Raw genomic sequence first — 12,947 nt, forward strand, 5'->3', positions numbered from 1 at the left:
TTAGGCCATTTTTATCATATCTTGACTTGTAGAGCTCGGTTTTAAGCGATTCTTCGTGGGTTTTTCAAGTCAATCGATTGGGTAAGTGTTATTCACCTAGAATTTATTATATTCCATGATTTTATCTTTATTTTTATCCTTTAAATTGTGTTTTTGGTGGAGGAAAATGTTTGGTTTTGAAGAAAATTTTCAAAATGAAAAATCTTGATTTGAAGGATGAATTGGTATCGGAATTTGATAATTTTTGTATGGTTGAACTCGTATTGGAATGGGTATTTGGTTTTTATAAAATTTATCGGGTTCCGAGTTGTGGGCGTGGGTGTCAACTTTTGGACCAATTTTTGGATTTTGTTAAAGATTGAGACTTTATGATCCGGAATGGTTTCTTATGAGTTTTATTTGTGCTTTGAAGTTATTTTGGTTAGATTTGAGCCGTCCGGAGGTCTTTTTCACCAGAGAAGTTCATTTTAGAGTATCGGTTTGTCTTCTTTGAGGTAAGTATTTTGCCTAATCTTGTGTGAGAGATTTCCCCTTAGGATTGAGTCTTGTATGTTGATTGTGGTCCATGTACGCGAGGTGACGAGTGCGTGCTCGAACTTATTTGTGGATAGTTAGCCTTTTAGGGTTCTTAAGTCCTTATATTCACTAAATATAAAATTGTTATTGATATGATTGAGTGTCTATTTACTAGTTTCACCTCTACATGCTTAATTTGAATTAGTTGCTTATAATTCATTATTATTGCCTATTTGACTCTTATTTCACTTAACTGAAGATTTGTACCTCTCCTATTGTCATGCTATGTTTTCATACTGCCTAACTTTATATGAAATAATTATTATCTCATCCTATAATTGTTTAGTCTTAATTGAAGTTGCTATTATCTTTCCGCCACTATTCCTTAATTGAATTGCTGAATAACCTTCGTAATTACTCAACCTTAAAAGAAATTAGATATCTTGTATATCAGCCGACATAGCATTATTTGGAATTATTTGACTCGTGTTAGTTTCCTTGTTGTTGAATTGTATATTGTGGGATCACTGCTACATTTTAGTTTTCCCTTGTTAAGTTGTTCTCGTTACACCTAGCATTCTTCACTGTTGTTATTCCTTCCAAACGGGTTCTACCGTTTCTTTGTGAATTAAAGTTCTTGAGTTGATTTACTTGCTGTGCTTTTTCTTATTGTCATTGTTTCTATTGTACTTGTTGTGATGATGCACGAGGTTTCTGTCGTGTTGTAACTGTCATCTTTGTTGGTTGCGCTGCATCTTTATTTTGGGACTACGGAACGGTATTCTAGGAGATCCCCTTATTTACTTTGGGACTACAGAACGGTATTCCAGGAGATCCCCCTGTTCTGTACATTTATGTTTGGGACTACAAGACGGTATCTCGGGAGATCCCCAGTTGTTATCACTATGTTATGAGTTTTTTTCTTTCATTTATTCTATGTGTTGTCCGTTATTTTCCTTATACTTACTAGCTGGTATGAACTATGTTAGGACACTTGCACAAACATACACATAGCTAAGTACCCTTATCGGATAAGAGGTTTCTTGGTATTGATGAGTATAGACGCACACCCTTGTTTACTTGCCTTCCATGTGAGAATAGCTCTATTTGGCACGTGAGTCGTCAGTGCGGTTATGAGGTGTGATGAGTGCACAGGATGCCAAGTGTTAGGGTTCAGGTATTGAGACCTGTATTGTATGATTATGAGATGAGGTGTCATAGGGTGACTTATATTCGAAAGATATTTATTTGAAATGATTATATTCGAAAGGTACTTATTTTGAAAGAACTATGTTTGAAATCTATTTATTTATTTGAAGGAAGTATATCTCGAAATATCTTTATTGGGAAAGATTATATTCTAAGATTTCTATTCGAAAACTTATGGGTGAAAGAATTATACTTGAAGGATTTGACTAATTGATTGGACTTTGTTGACTAAAAATCAAATATGAAAATTGCCGTAGTTGTTGAGTTATTATTTGTCCTTGTTGTATCTATGGTTTCGGATTTAGGTTGTGTTTTCGCTCACTCTTCTATGTCATTTCTATGGTATTCCGCTGATACTTGTTGTTCCTTTCTTATTGCAAAGTTTTGTATTGTTAGCCATATTGCGTAGACTTATGTAGATATATTATATTCTGTTGTTCCTACACTTCTGCTTGTTCTGTTTATTAGACTAGTGGGTGTCTTGACTGTTTCTCGTCACTACTCCACCAAGGTTAGTTTTGATACTTACTGGGCACCGCTGTGGTGTGCTCATACTACACTTCAGTATATTTTTTTGTACAAATCCATGTATTGATCATTAGTAGTTGTGCAGATTCTTGCCAAGGAGACTCAAGGTACCCCTCCTGCTGCGTTCGCAGGCTTCAAAGTCACCTTCCTATGTTTTTGTTCACACTGTTTTACTTATTTCTAAATAGTTGTATTTAGAAGTTGTAGCGAACTCTATAGAGCTTATGACTTGTACTGCCGGTTTTGGGAATTGTAAATTTTGTGGAGATTTCCCTTTCAAATTGTTAGATGTTCTCTATTATTGTTGTTATTCTGAAAATGTTAAGCTTACCTAGTCTCTATGACTAGGTTCCATCACGATACCCAAACGGAGAGAAAGTTGGATCATGACAACTATCTATTTACAGAGTTTTTTCACATAATGCTACATTACCGCAGAAATATTTACCTGTCGTGTTGGCACCTGCTTCTCCAATGGAGTTTTTATTCAGCAATTGTAATAGCTGGTTGTATTGTTCCTTGGTGAAGAAATCGGCAGTTTTAGCATTGTTGCTTGGTTGATACGCAGTTGGTGGAGTTCCCAACACTTGCTACTCAGTTGTATCAACTATGGCTGCATTCACTTTCCTCTTCTGCTTGAACTCATATGGATATCCAACAGTTTTGTAACAATTCTCCTTTAGATGCCCTGTCTAATTACAAAATTCACACTTCATTAGTTTGTAATATTCACACTTAGTATGACCTTTCAAATGACAAAAATCACATTCTAAATTGTAACTTCACCTTGGTCTGGTTGTTGAATGAGCAGTGAACAAGGCAGTAGGATCAATATGCCCAGCTTGCCCATAGGTACCACTAGCAATCATTTTCCTGCTTTCATCCTGAACTACCATAGCATAAACCTTATTAATAGATGGTAGAGTAGGCATCAAGAGGATTTGGCTCCTCGCTTTCTCAAAATTGTCATTCAATCCCATCAAAAACTGCATCAGCCATTGATATTCCAATTGATCAACATACTATGTAGCTGACGGAGATGGCAGTATCGAGTCATACTCTGCCCAGAGAACTTTGAGCTTGGTGAAATAAGTTGACACTGATGAAATCCCCTGTGTGAGAGTGAATATTTCCTTGTGCAAGTAATATAGTCTTGACCAATTTACTTTGTCAAATCGTTCCTTGAAGGCAGCTCAAACCTTCTGTGCATTAGAGGAAAACAGCACTCTTGTTACCAAGTCTCTGCTCACATTGCTCATAAGTCATGAAGTCGCAGTGGCATTACATGGATTCCACTTATTCACTAACTCAGAACCAAAATCTTCCTTTGATGTCGATCCATCAACTAAACACAATTTATTCTTACCTAGTAATGCAACCTTCATTGCACTACTCCAAAGAGGGTAATTCTCCATTTCTGTCAAAATGAGTCTCATTGGCATCGATCTAGGACCGTCGGAGCGATGTAGGTAAAGAGAATGATTGTGATCGAGAACGATAGAGCTAACGACTTTTCCAGTACTCGCTTCAGCTCCATTATTCACAGTATTTGCGGCATTTCTAGAAATCGCCATGGAAATGCGCAGAATTAGGGTTCAAAAATGCTAAATTTGAGTAGATTCTCTCAAATTTTTCTTCGATTGCACGAAAAATTCCCTAGAATCATTCGATTAAAGCTCTGATACCATGATGAATTTATCATTGACATGCAGCTTGAGAAGAGAAATCAATGTCGAAGAGAGAAGAGAAGAAATTCGATTCTGTTATTTTCTGTACAGTACAAATGGAAGCCCACAGTGTATATTTATACAACTACTCTAACAGACTAACTACTTGACAAATGTACTAACTATGCTAATGACCACCATTCTAACTATGGTTAAGTTAGCTAACTATAGGTGCTGATATATAAGTTCCGAATTTGTGTGACTATAAATCATCCTATCAAAAGTACAACAAAATTTTAGAGTTAAATAACTTTTAAATATAAAAAATATATCATTTTAACATACTAAAATTGTGTCATATAAGTTAAGATTGAGGGAGTAGTTATGTTTGGGTGTTTGAAGTCTTCATATTGGAGTAATACGGTAAATACTTGTCGAGTTCATAATCTATTTCTCTGATCCGATTTTGACATAAATAATAATAGAGTAAGTTGGTTGTTTTCCATCACATGTCTTACTAGCAACTGGCAAAATAGAAGAATAGGAGAGACGCCGGCCTAAGCAGCCGAATTACCACCTGTGACCTGACAAACCAAGACCACCTTTTCTTGTTTTCAACTACAACTCCCTTGGTATAAATTCACAACACTTCAGAAATTGTCGTCTCCGTTTTTTCTCCTAAATCAGCTGTCCAAATGAAGAACAAGCTTTTCCTCTGTTTTCGACCTCTTGATGTTGCAGAGGACTCTCTTATTCTCAAGCATGATGTTGATCATCACTCTTCTTCAAGAAAAAAATATCATAAAGAAAATCCAACTGTAAGTCTTTTCTGCCGGTTGTTTCTTTCACTTTAGCTTTTTTATTATCTTGTTATCGTTACTGCTTCTTTTTCATTTTTGCTTGAGCTGAAAGTCTCTTGAAAATAACTTTTCTATTTTTTCAAGATAGAAATAATGTCCGAGTACAAGCTATACTCTCCGGACCTCACTCGTAAAATTTTACTGAATTTATTTTGTTGTCCGAGTACAAACTATACTCCCCAAGTAAAATTTTACTGAGTTTATTTTGTTGTTGGGTTTATCTGAAATTTATGGTTTAAATTTTGACTAAGGTTTAATTTGCAGTTGAAAACAAAAGGTAAGAGGAGGAGGAGTAGTAGAAAAGACAAGACAATATCAAAAGCAAGCTCTTCATCATCTGAACTTTCTTACTCAACTTCATCTTTATCATCAACTACATCATCATCTTCTGACTTATCAAGATCAAACTCAAACTCAAACTCAATCTCATCAATCTCATCATACGAGCAGAAAGAAGCTAAATATGGTTCAGCTGAATGTGACAACTTATTAGTCATGAATTTAAGCTCGTTTTGTTTGTATTTTTTTGTTTTCGTTTTGTTTTTGCTCATCTATATGGGTAAGGTTTCTTCAATAGTTGTAACATCAGTAGGGCTTATAGTTTTCTCCTTAGTCGAACGCTGGAAATTGGAAAATCCTCCTATGCAGTTCCCAGAAATGAAGTAAGAAATCCCTCTGTACTCACCATGGTACAACAACGTTTAATTTCTGAGTTTTTTTCAATCAATTGTGTAAGTTTCTTCTAGGTTTTGTACACTTATCTTTTGCCGTGAAAATCTCAGGCATCATAAAAAAGAAGATAAAAGGGGTTGAAGACTTCATTTTTGTAGCTGGATAAAATCTGGAATTTTAGATAAACATCAACTCATTTTTAATAGTCTTTGCTTAATTTTTAATTATTGTTTGAAAAAAAACGTTAACATTTTTATTTAGTAAATTTTTATTTAATTCTTAATGACACCGTCATGACATATTTAAGATATAAGATTTAAATAATGGCATATATAATAGGTTATATACATTTTTAGTTTAATAATATATAAATCAAAAGTCTTCTTAATTTAATATCTAATCAAATTAAGACAAGTAAAATGAACGGGGAGAATTCAGCGTCTTGTACAAATGTATTTAGGAAATATCTACGCCACTAAGGATGTCATAAGATGGCTAGAATTCTACCATCTTTAAATAAAAGTCTCAATTTAAATGCTGAGAATGGAGATAACCTTTCAGTAGAAAGTATTTTATCCCTTTTACGTATTTACTTATTGCGAATCTAAATTAATTAAAATAGGAGTATCATTTTCTACGTTGATACATTAAATAAAAGCAAAAAACTAAGGTTTAGATAACTTGTTTCAAAAATGAAAATTTAAAGGAAGAATCTCATCGAAATTGTTGCCTCGTCAAACATCTATCTTCTACGTTGATACATTAAATAAAAGCAAAAAGCTAAGCTTATCATAAATCATTGAAAAATGAAAAAATTGAAGGACGAAGCTTATCAAGATTATTGCTTTGTGAAACAATTGATTGTCGCTATCCCTAAGGTTTACTTTTGGGAGTTCGATGCAGAAGGTTTAGTTGAGCAGTGAATTAATTAAATGCATTCTCGTCAATTTCATGATCAGCTTTTGTGCCACGAGCATCACGCAAAGTGTCCAAACCTTTTCCATATACTAGTATATTTATTTAACTTTTGCTTCATATAGAAGTTAGGTTATAAAATAAAAAGGTCATTCCGCGTACAAACTATTCTATGCAGTGTAAAAGCTACGGATTCAATTGAATTCATAATTTGCTCATACCTTACATTTTTGCTCAAAAAATCATTAGATATGTACAAATAATAAATTTTGAACCCATTAAACTAGATGAAATGTATTAAAATTGCGAATATGAACCCATAAAATTTGAATCCTGAATCTGCATCTGCCCCAAGGGGTATGTTATAGGCAGTCTGCCCTGATACGAGATCCGTGGCAATTTAATGAAAATCATATAAAATAGATTAAGCTTACTCCCAAATCCGAATTCGTGCATGGATCTACATATAAACACTAAATAGTTTAAAAAGAATGAGGAGCTTACACCCAAATCAGAATTTGGGAATTTTAGACAAACACTAACAAGCAATATAGTTAGAGGATGGGGTATACAAAGGAAACCGACAAACCGCACCAACTTAATAATTCGAGTCAAACCGAAAAAAAACTCGACTATGGTTTGATTTGATTTGGTTTGGTGTTGGAAAAAAAATCCGATCATAATTGGTTTGGTTTGGTTTTAACTAAGAAAGTCAAACTGAAACCAAACCCAACCCGACATTACATATATAGAAATTTTAGATATATTTAATATATAAATATACTTATTGTGATGTAATTTATAAATATTTCTTAAAAAATTTCATAATTTTATCTTTTAAGGTATTATTTCAAGGTTGGACTTAGAACTTTTGAATGTTCCAATAAGTTTTATAGCCATTAATATTAGTAAATTAAATAATGCTAACAAAAGCCCAAACTAAAATCAAATTAATAGTAATGCTAACAAAAGGCATTCAATTCAATATTATGACAGGGAATGTATTGAATATATATTTTTTGTTTTGTTTAGTCATGTAATTAATACTCCCTTATTAGTCTACTTATTTTAACATGACTTAGTACTTTTAGGTTATGTTTATTTTTATTATGGCTTTTTAATTAGCAATATTTATATTACATAATTTATTATCTTTATTGTTGAATATTTTAGGATAATGTCATGGACACATCTCATATTTTGTATTATTTTTTTGGAAAATACTTTATATAGTTGTATCTTACTGGGATTAAAGAAATATTTTGAGCACATGTTATATGTTTTGTTCTACGAAGATTTTACCAGAAAAAAACTCGAGAAAATCCGAGAAAACCCGGAAAAAATCGAGATTGAAAAATTTGAGTTTTATTGGTTTGGTTTGATCTTTAGATTTAATAACCCGACACAATTAATTTAATTTGATAATTATAAAACCCGAACCAACTCGACCGATGTACACTCCTAGGAGTTGAGGGTTTGTTCTTCCATGTGCAGCGCAGTGGCAGGCAGCTAGAATGCTCCCATAATAGCTGAAAGGGAAAACTATTCCAAGTAAAATATTTCCTCTCGGAATGACTAGTGGTTGCATAAGCTGAAAAATAAAAGAAAATAGTATTCTCTACCCCCGGTCATTTTAGCAAATTGTACCAATTTATTATAGTTATGTCATTTTATTAAGTGCAAAATATATATTTTAATTAAGCATAACTAAGTGAGATGAATCTATGTACAAACACATATCATGCACTTGTTGATGTGTATAAACATGCGACGCGAGTAAATGTTTGCCGAATTCGGAGTATGAAAATCGACAAGTCCAATTTTCTGTGTAGAATCGAATGTGTACTTATTTTAATTTTTTAAATAAAAATTACATGTTTAAAAAATAATATTATATAAAGAGTTCGTACTAGAAATCACAATTTACACATAAAAAGTTTAAGAAATTGTTTAACTTTTCAAATAAGTAATTTTATAATATAGAAGGAAGATTAAGAAGAAAAAGCAAAAAATACAAACAAGAAAGAAAGTTAATCAGAAAACGCCACTGTTAATCCATCATGAATCTAACTTTCACTTACACGAAAAGGGAGAGTACGTGTCATGAATGCAAGTGTTAGGATAGAGTTGCTCCTCCGTTAAGTAGAGGTCTCGAGTTTAAGCCCTGGGTATGGAAAAATTCTTGGTAGAAAGTACTACCCCCGAATGGGGCCCTACTCGGCACGAATCCGAATATAGTCGGGCTCCAATACGGATATCGAACACCTGGTCGGAAACCAAAAAAGAAAAACTCCACATATTTACCATCGAAAAAAGCCAATCTTAGAAACGCGTTGGTATTTACTTCTCCTAATTAACTCCCTACTTTTTCTTATTAATTAATCAAGAGGAATTACCATTTTGTATTCACACACGCAATGAATATTATATTCGTTTATAGCAGGGGCGGATCTACCATGTAAAATATGATTCACGTAAACCCGTGGTCCTCGGGTTAAAGTATGGATATGATGTACATAATTTGAAAAAAAAATAAATATATATACTTGATGGAACCCATGATCAAAAGAGACTAAGTGGTGCATTGGTTTTGATCTCTAATAGCCTAAAGTCAGGGGATCAACAAAGAATACAACCTGTATCGATTGTATTTGCTAAGCGAGTGGTCAAACCAACTGAACTACAAGGACTTATTACTCTCTTGTTTTAGTTCAAAACAATTGATGTCTTGTTTCAATACTACACTTGATTTGTTATAAAATTTAAATACAACTATGAATGATAATTTTCTTAAAATATAGCTACGTACGAATGATAAATACAGTGTATATGTTTGTGTATCGCATAATTTTTCCATTAATCAATTTAACATATTACTCGTCGAAAACGAATTTGCAATCGCATAATATTGCAACAATTAAAAATAAAAAGAGAAAGCAATCAAATTCTTTATAATATCTTAACTGAAGTTTTCAACAAAGATTAACTCCCACTTGAGTGTTTCGTTGATTGCTGTGAGCACGTGATTTTTGCCTCACAAAAAATACTCTAAAATAAATCAAAAAATAAAACAAAATTTTCTTGGTATGCAATTTTTAGAAATTATGTGGCATTTGTTAAATATTTGTGTTTTGTCCGTAAATGTTTACTTTGTTATAATTGCATGCATATATAAGATTTAATTATGCATTTAAGAATTGATTAAATTCAAAAAGAAAATCGAAAAAATATGCATTTGTTCTATTTTTGTCATTTAAATGTGTCATTATGTGTTTAATGTTTTGTCTATGTGTTAATAGTTGTTAAAAGGTAATTAATATTTTTGTAAGGGTAATGTTTTATAATTAAAATTAGGAATTTAATAAGTAAAAGAAAAATAAGAAAAGAAAATTGGTTTGGGCCATTTTTAACAAAAATAATTCAGGCCCAAAATGGGTAATGACCCAGTCCAAGACCAGGTCTCAACCGGCTCCCAAACGACATCGTATGGGTATCATCAATCTGAGCCGTTGATCGAACAAATCAAATGGTTCAGGGCAGCCTTTGTTTGATATGAAACGACGGCATTTTAAGCAGTCAATCTGAACCGTTCATCTATCTTGATCCAACGGCCCCGAAGACTCACCAAGACCCGATCCACTTCACCCCCCGGGCCAACCCTTTCCCCAAACTTAAACCAAACGACATCGTTTGGATAAGTGAACTGATCCTGACCGTGGATCATGTTTGATCTAACGGCCTAGATCAATTCACCCCTCCCCTATATAAACCCCAAATCCATGCCCCGGCCCCCTAACTAAACACCCCCCCTCTCCTGTTCATCATCATCTCCGAAAACACACCCCTAACCCTAGCCGCCCTAACTCTCCATCGCCTGAAACCCGACGGCAACAACGCCGCCTGTCACCACCTCAACACCCCTGAACCCCCTAACTATCCTATATCCAAATCTGTTAGCCACTAAGTTCGAATCCTCCTGGAGGTTCTCGAATCTTCATTTGAAGATTCGAGCCAAACTCAGATCAAAACCAAATAGCCCCTAATTAACACCATAGCACCCCCTAACCTACCTCGTTGGATCTGTTGTTTGTTTGGCTCGAATCATCTCAGAGCTTCTCGAATCTTCATTTGAAGATTCGAGTCAAATATTAACTCACCCAGATCCGTTTCGGATTCACATCAAATGACCCCTAGGCCTCCCTCACCCCTAAGACTTCTTTTATTCCCTTCGAATCTGATCAGAAATGATTGAGCCCCAAATCAAACCTTTAAAAAACCCTAAAATGCCAAATCATGGAAGTTGTCCGATTAATTAAGGGATTGAGGTCTAAGAGACTTTAATCGAGGTATTCTCAATTGAGAATACTTCGAATAAAGTCTGTTCAGCCTCAAAAGGTCCAAATCTAAGTTGACCCTGTGTCCGTATAAATTTGAAGGTTCAAAGGTATTTTCCCTACTCCTTTCTGTATTTTATGTGTATATTGTTGACTGTTTCAGTAGCCTGTGTAATTTTCATATTTGTTTATTTGGTTCTGTGATTATGTCTCATACCCGTTTATGAGATCAAATTATAGCATTGTCTTTGTTGGTTATGATTGTTTACAATATGTATAATCGACTCGATTAAGTTCGTCGATTAGTTGTTTTGTAAATTCTTATTTCCATTAATGCTGATTGTAACAACCTGTTTATCTGTTTTGGATTTGTTATTATCATTTTGTTGTAATCAGTTGGTTCTTGTTTGATAAGTCAGAAAGTTTGTCAAACATGTGTGTGTTGATTTTGAGCAGTTAGTTCAGGCAAGGTCAGTACTGACAATACCCCTGCATTCATGCTGATCTCAATTTCAATTCAAATTTGTTCTGTGGAGTTCTGTGTATTGTTAATATGTTTGTATGCAAGTTGAGTGTTCAATCTGAATTTAGCTTTTGTCCATTAGCTATTGGACATTGGGTTTGTTGGATCAATTAGCTATTGCATTTCCCTGTTTAGCCTAATCTGTAAGGATAAAGTGTTTGCTTATTTTAGGAATTGGCTATTAGTTGCTAAACAGTTTAATTCAGATAATTTGTTAAGGTTTAGGCAGTTTTGGTCTGGGGCAGTAATAACAGTAATATTAAGGGATTATAGGGGTATTTCTGGGATAGAAACAGTAGGAATAATATGTTAGTATTAGTGTGTTATAGTGGAATGTTGATGGCTATAATTTAATGTAATAATGGGAAACCAAGGGAAGTGGAAGGGCTGAAAATAAGGGAAAGGTATCCTTAGTGCTGATTAACTAAGAAAAAGCAGTTTAGTGGCAGATTTTAAGGGAAAAATCTGCCTTAGAGGGGGTCCGGGCAGTGGTCTAAAGAAGAAGGGAGTTAACTTGTATAAAGAGAGGAGTTGGAGACTAATTTTAGGGACACACACAGATTAGAGAGAAAAATAGAAGGAGAATATAGAGAAAAATCTAGAAGAGAACAAATCTGAGAAGGAGAGAAGATAGAAAGGAGATAGAGAACAGAATCGAAAGAGAGAGAGAGAGAGATACAGATTATAGAGAGGAATCTGAAGAGAGATTAAGAAGAGAAGAAAAAAAACAGAACTAAGGAAAAAATAAAAAGAAAGGATCTGGAACAGAAAAATAGAAGAGAAAGAAAGGAAATCTGAAACATTGTTTTTTGAATCTGTCCGGGTCTGTTTGTTGATATTGCTTGGGTTAAATCTGAAATTTCTTAAAATTCCTGCCACTATACGTCTGGGCTTCATGGGTCTGGTTGTTTGCTGTTGAAATCTGTTGAAACATTGGTATATTCTGTTAGTTTAGTTGCTGTTGCTACTGCTGAAATTTGCCTCATTTACCCTCATTTCCAGGTATATATTTTAGACTCATGTTGTGGAAAGCTTCAACATGGCCAAATAAATGAAGTTTGGGATTATAATTATGTCTTTTACTCGTTTAAATCTATTAGTTTAAATTTCAGTTTTGTTTTAGTTATTTAACATGGTAGTATGCTTGACATAATGACTATTAGTTAATCATTCCCGTTTGAAGTTCGTATAAGTGTTGTAATAATGTTATCTACTTCAGAATTTCATTAAGTATAGTTATGATTGAATTATCAAGATAAGGAACATGGCATAAAGTTGGTCATTAATTAAGTCTTGTGACATTGTTAGTTAAGTAAAGAATAGTATGGAAATGTCAAAAAAAAAAAACTATATCACTAGCCTATTCTGTCAAATATCCGATTTAGTTGTGGATTGAATGATGTTAGTTGTATTTTGTTCATATATGGCATAATAATGGCTATGTTTATAATCAATAGTTGAAAGATGCATTAATACAATCCGTTATGTTCACAATGTTGGAATATGGCGAATGATGTTATATGTGATATCATCTTATTAAGTCAACAGGTAGATTAGTTCTCTTTCTTAATAACAAATGGCCTAGGTATTTGAAGGTGATCAACTCATTTATTTAAAAATAATGTAAAAGATAACGTCAACAATTTGTGCAACGCGTAAAGTTAGTGTTTAGCAATAGTTCGCATAGATTGAGAATAAAAATTGGTTTGATTATGTATATCCC

General features: G+C 33.6%; 1 long non-coding RNA gene across 1 annotated transcript; it reads left to right on the plus strand.

Moving 5' to 3' along the window:
* Positions 1-4,495: 4,495 nt before the first annotated feature.
* Positions 4,496-5,489, plus strand: LOC107779785 (uncharacterized). The gene is made up of 2 exons (XR_012696013.1): positions 4,496-4,738; positions 5,045-5,489. It is a non-coding gene; the product is annotated as an uncharacterized LOC107779785 (long non-coding RNA).
* Positions 5,490-12,947: the final 7,458 nt, after the last annotated feature.

This window comes from Nicotiana tabacum, chromosome 10 (assembly GCF_000715075.1).
Source record: "Nicotiana tabacum cultivar K326 chromosome 10, ASM71507v2, whole genome shotgun sequence".
NCBI classification, from domain to species: Eukaryota; Viridiplantae; Streptophyta; class Magnoliopsida; order Solanales; family Solanaceae; genus Nicotiana; species Nicotiana tabacum.